At 44.7% G+C, this 6214-nt stretch overlaps 1 long non-coding RNA gene across 1 annotated transcript; it reads right to left on the reverse strand.

Moving 5' to 3' along the window:
• Positions 1-1912: 1912 nt before the first annotated feature.
• LOC125179862 (uncharacterized) lies at positions 1913-4943 on the reverse strand. The gene is made up of 2 exons (XR_007157790.2): positions 4485-4943; positions 1913-4026 (listed from the first exon to the last, which is right to left on the reverse strand). It is a non-coding gene; the product is annotated as an uncharacterized lncRNA (long non-coding RNA).
• Positions 4944-6214: the final 1271 nt, after the last annotated feature.

The following is a 6214-nucleotide window of genomic DNA, read 5'->3' on the forward strand; positions in this document are numbered from 1 at the left end:
AGACCCTGTCCTGCAGACTGCCAGGCAGCAGGGGACCAGAGTTTTCTCAGTTTCCAGCTGCTTTTGAAGCAGCACTGATTGGTTTCTCTCGCTGCTGCAGAAAAGGCTGGCACACGGGAGCAACAAATTCAGCATGTCCTTCTGGCCTATTTTCAACAGACCCGCAAGTGCCAGAACAGAGACTGGGAGCAATCTGATGCTGCCTGCTCAGCCATCCCTCTCTACTTACTGAAGCAACAGCCTCTCCCTTTGCCTTTCCACCCCCTTTTCCCATTTTTTTTTTCCTCCTCTCCATCTACAGTTTCGCCCTGCCACATCTCCTTGCAGTTCACTTCCCCAGCTACAGAGTTTCTATAGGGCCTTGCAGACAACGTTTTTCTCTGGTGCTACTCTTGCAGCAGCGTTTAAGCAGCTGATGGGCCGGCCGGGTTCTGCGGCTCCGTGAGGTTGTGCGCGGCCATTAACACAGCGCAGTGGCTTAAAAGGTGCAAGTGGAATGGAGTAATGTCAGCTTCTTTTGTAATCGACATAAAGGACAAAACAAAAGTTTACTAAGTTGATTAAAGCAAGACAACCCTTTCAATAGTCCTTTTCAGAAGATTTCTATAACTACGAAAAGTAAAACTATAAACAATGGGGGGAAATATATTTAAATATTAAAAGCTTTGAATATATTTTTCTCCCTCCTGAAGTTTTAAGAATCTCCAATATGCTGGGGAACTCCCTGTATTATAAGCTTTGGAAATACTGCTGCAAAGACTTATTCAATCCGTCAAATTCAAGAGGCTAAAATACAATGCTCTAAGTGGGTAGAGCAAGCAGTGAGAAGGGATGGAGGACAAAAGCACCAGAAGTCCACAGTAATCGTATGTATGCCCTAGGCCTGCTGCAAATCACTAAAATATTGCTTCGTAAAGCTACATAATTATATTTCATGAATCCATTATTTCCTAATGGTCATTTATCTAGCCATTAGGCATTAGAAGTTTCTTGCAGACAGTATTGCAGAGGCAATCCAGAGACAAGGTTTGGAAGAAGATAGGTTAGCAGAGTTGTAAATGAGTTCAAGGCAGATATATAAGAAACACTATCTAAATCATTTGGGAGCAAAAATCAGGCCAAGGCTCCACCAGGCAGTAAATCCAAAGTTACAGGAGTTAATCCCAGATCAAAAATGTCAGCACCTCTTGGTGCAATGTACTCAACTGGTACAGCTTGCAGCACTGGATTAAATTTGTTCAAAAAGGCAAAAACTTGCCCCTGTGCAATTCAGGTTTAATCAAGCACCGCCTTTTCTCCCATAGCTGTCACTGAGGCTGCATAAAGAATAAAGCTGGCATAAACACTGCATTATGTGCCCTGGCTAACTCAGCAGACACCTCGTTGTGGCTGATCTGGATTGGGTTTACACTACCCTGCGATCTGGTAACTCACAGAACTGGTCTTTATAAAAACACTACCTGCAGCCTCGAAGATAATGGATTATGTTGATGAAATAAAGAGGCAACATAAAAAATATATATATATTTATATATATTTAAAAAATGTTATTTTGGCCTAGGTATTCCCAATAGCTTGTTTCCTAGTTAGTTATCTAAACAAAAATTTGCAACCTCTGGATGCTGTGTGGTTTCAGCATTTGACACGTAAGCTGTAGCACCTAACTGAGTACCCACCAGATCAGGCACTCTATAAATTCATTTTGTCTAGGCAATTAAGAATACACTGAACCCTCTTGTTCACACACTGACAGTTTTACAAAATAGAAGTTAAGAATATGGCTCATGCAGGGCACCATGTCTTTTGCATATGCCACAGTACGGTGGAGGAGGAAGGAGTATTTCACCAGCGTCCTCATCAAAGAGCACAGTTCAGCAGGAACATGCCATAAATAAGAGTACGAATGTGATCATTCAATTGTTTGTTTGGTAAAAGCTTGATTTTTTTTTTAATATTAAAAGTTATTTCACTAGGTCAGAAGGCATCTATTCTTGTGGTTTTTCAATCTCAGTGCTGTGATTTAAAAAATCCTTCTTTTCATTCTGATCCCACCCCAAGGACTGCCTCGCTGCAGTACGAACTAGCGCGGTTTAGCTCAGTGCTGAACAGCTCGGGGTAAGTGCCCTCAAATTGCAAACACACAGCCGAGTCCCGTGACGTTTTCCAAGGGAGCACAGCAAACGCTGCTCCACGTTCCCCCGCGGGCTCCAGAACCAGCTCTGCTGCTCTGGCAGCGGGGCGTCCTGGTGCCAGGCAGGCCGAGGAGGTGGGGTTTGGAAGGCGTGTGGGTGCAGCTACCTGGAGGTCTCCGGCCCCGCGTTACGTTTCAGGCAAAGTGAGTGCATCCAAGAATGCTTTCAAATGTTACACGCACTCAAGAGGCTTAACGAAATAATGCCCAGAGTGGAGCTTACTAAAATATGAAAACAACTGAGGAGAGGACCTAACGAGATCGGGTTTGCTTGTGCCAAAACCACTAATTATCAGATGAAATGTCAAAGATTATGTATGTGGTAGCGCTGTGACAGATACTGCAGCTATGTGAGGCAGAGAGTACAGCAGTCCTTAGTGAGTTCTCGCTAGTACAGCATGGTTTCTAGTTATTTGGCAATAAGCCTCACTTAACAAATATTCTGGGTCTAGCTCCACCTGCCCTCTTCACTGCTTTCCAGGGCTGCTGCCCATGCCTCTTACCCCATGCTGGCACTGTTGCCTGCTTTAATAATACTGATGCTGAGACCAAAATCGGATGAATACTGCCGAGTTTGTCACGAGCAATGCAGACGTCTTTGCTCCGAGCTCCGTTGCTCCACCGCCTCCATTTTGATCCAGTGCAGGGACATCGGACTTAACCCTGCAGCAAACCAGCCCAGGTTGAGGAGAGAAGCTGGGCTTTGCTTCTGTGCCTCCGCACTGCGCCTCGGCGTGCAGCAAGGAGCCCCACGTCCCCTTCCAGGAACCACAGGCGTCCTGTCCCTGCTCAGCCATGGGGCCAGGAGAGCACTGAGAGAAGGGCCGGCAGCACCCCACAGTCCTTCCTGGGCGGCGTGTCGCGCTGGTGTTACTGAAGCGGCCCTTTTTAGCAGAAGAAATGAGTTACTCACTAGCTGTTGCTTGGGCTGAAGAGATGCTAAAACTCCTCGTTTGGTTTCAGCATCACAGTGGTACCGGCTCTGTTTCGAGGAGCTGCTCAGTTTCCGTCAGCTCAGGGCTCTCCGCACCTTGCCCCAGCGCGTGGCAGAACCCTGGTAAAAGGTGTGGGCAGGGGCAAGCTGGGGAAGGTGGGAGCGGTCCTCTGGCCGCTGTTACAGAATAATATATCAAAGTGCTTAACGTTTACTGTCAAAGCTTTCCCCATTCAGCTATCTTTTACATAGGACTTTGTAAAAAGGGAAAGGGGAAACGTGGAGAGCCAGGCACCCTTTTAGAGCTGCTACGTCAATTACAAACACAATGATCCCTAGGTCTGAGCTTATTGGTGACAGTTTTTCTTCACTTCAATTTGTGTTACGGCCTGAAATCACAAAGCTGTGATCCCCGAGAACCCCCTTTGTAATGCATATCAACTTTCGTTGTGCCCCTTTGTTCTGAATGTGACGGAGCATTGTGGTGCCTGTGTCCGGGGAGCAGGTTCGCTTTATTGTTCTTGTAAATATGTACTGCTGGGCGCAGCGCCGGGGAAGGCATTGAGTTTGTGCATGACTGACGCCGACCCGGACAACTGCTCTGACCCCCAGCAGATGGTGGTGCAGGGACTGCAATGATCTGGAAGTAATAGCATGTGCCATTTCTTTTTGTTTGGAACAGACAGCCAGACCCGGCGTTTCCCTCCCCTGTGCAGCAACAGCTGTATATACAGTACAAACTGGCAAAACCCTAACTGTCACTCGGGTGTTCCCCCTCTGCCATTAATCGCAAAACCTTGGGCGCTGGGACTTCATCAAGGTTAAGCACTGCATGAGCACCACGTGGCTCTCCCCAGCGTTCATAAAATTGTGTGCATCGGGGCATAATTCAGCAGCTAGCCTAGGGAGAAAAAAAAAAAAAAAAAAAGGAATAATAGTTATAAACATCCACCACCCCCAGTATTGGACTTGGTAGTGGTGGATTTCCTGTTTTTTTAACCTCTACCCGGAAAAAGCCAGGGGACAGGAGTCAGTATGCACTAAGATTTTTGACTGTCAGACTACACTGCTGTAGCTTTATTCAGTTTTCATTGTTGTTTGTATTTATCAGGAATCAAAATAAGTGTTTGTTTTGAAAAAAAAAAGGTATAAAATGGGTGAAAGTCCACAAGTGATGTTTTTTTCCAGGGCCAGGGGAGATTTATTGCCTCAGAATGATAGCAGGGCAGTTGGCATTTGTTTTTCTAAGTGAGAGGCCAGATTTTTTATAATTTATTGTATATGGGACATCCCACCAGAGGTCAAAAATGACAAATAAGAATAACAGCTTGTTCAAAATCGGAGTTAATAATCACTCACTGTATGTTTGGTCTGTTGTTCCGATGGCCATAAAATTGTCCCGGCAATCCGGTAGGGAATTTCCTTGGGGTAGAAAACAGACAGAATAACTGCTCCCTGCCACTCCTCTCTCAGCCCAAGCCAAGACGGCTATCAGAGAAAGGGGCTGGAACACAGCTGCTCTCTAAATATTGTATTTCTGGCTGCGCTAATGCTTCTGCGAGGCTTTCAGCAGGCAGGTCACAGACAGGCAGACTCGCAGTGCTCGAAATGAGGTACAAAAGTACGACAGAAGTACTGGGAAAGAAATGGATTTCTTTTTCCAGAAAACGTCCTCACAGTCTATTCCCCATTCTGTACCAAAATAAACATCTCTTGAAGGTTTCACACAAAAGACCCTAAACCTACAAGCCCGTGTCCTAGCTGTCAGGCCAGTCCTCTGAGATGACAGACACTTTTATGCTGTTTAATTCAAGGCAATCTCCCTCATTCTGTGTGAGCAAAACCTGTTCTGGGTTCTCCTGGTTTGCAGCATCGTGACATAGCTGTCGGGTTACAGTCAGCCTCTGCCGCTGGGCTCTTGGCCGGGACGTATATTTCTCATTACCTCTCAGCAGAAATTTCATCCTAGACTTGAGGAAAGACCTGGTAAAGTTTGCTGAAACCAGCTTCGGTTTGGACAAAACACCCTTTTCTGAAGAGAAACCAATGTTAGAAAATTTCTGTTCACCTCCAATGCAAAACCACCTTTGCATAAATTGATGAATTGTGCTGTGTCTGACAAAATAAGTATAAAAAAACTTTTTTGCAGGTCAAAACTGGGAAAGGGGAATACATAGTTGAAAGGCAGAAAAGGTAAAGAAAATTCAGAAGTGAAAACTTTTCTGTGGCAATCTGTAGCTCTGACCTTGAAGGCTAAGTACCTGGAAAGCTGCTTGAGAACAGCAGCATCTCTTGTTCATCACCTACCAGGCTTGGGTTAAGGAAAAATTGTTTGAATTTCCCTTTCTGTGACTTTTAAGGAAAAATATTGTTTGGTCTGAATTCTCTCCAGTTTCCTGATCTTGTTCCTAGTTGATCTGCCCCAAACGACAAACACTTAGGCAGAAGTAGCTTTACTTTCTTGACTAATCCCATTAGCTTTAATGAGTCTAATCGCGTGAGTAAAATTATGCATGTGCATAGCTCTTGGCAAGGTCAGTGCCAGTAATGAGCAGAAAAACAAACTGATAATGAAGCCATGAGTAATAAGAATGGCCGTCTATCTGGATTTCTAGAAACTTATGTAGCTACAACAGTAAAAACAAAATACCGTTGGTTATGATCAAAGAAGTGATAGTGACTTCTGAACCAAGACTGCCAATAAATAGCATACAGAAATCCTTTAAATAGCATCAGTGGCATGGCTGCAGTTACCTCCGTAACAGCCGTAAGCTCATTACCTTAGTTCTGACTTATCTGTTCGTCCATTCATTTATACAAAGCTCATCAATATGATATCCAAGCACTAATGAACTTTAGCATTAAAAAGTCACTTTTAATCCACTAAAAGGAAAAAATAAATTCAAAAGGTTATCTTATTCACAGGTGTCATCCACCCTGGATCTGAGCAATGAAATATCCTCAGGCAATTTGTATGGACTTTATTTTCATCACTCACTATCAGAAATAGACTGGGGAGGAGAGGGGATTACAGAGAAAGGGCTACAGAACAGCAGAGGATCAAACCCATGTTCTGGGGGAGACTGGCA

Source organism: Anser cygnoides, chromosome 4 (genome assembly GCF_040182565.1).
Source record: "Anser cygnoides isolate HZ-2024a breed goose chromosome 4, Taihu_goose_T2T_genome, whole genome shotgun sequence".
Lineage (NCBI taxonomy): Eukaryota > Metazoa > Chordata > Aves > Anseriformes > Anatidae > Anser > Anser cygnoides.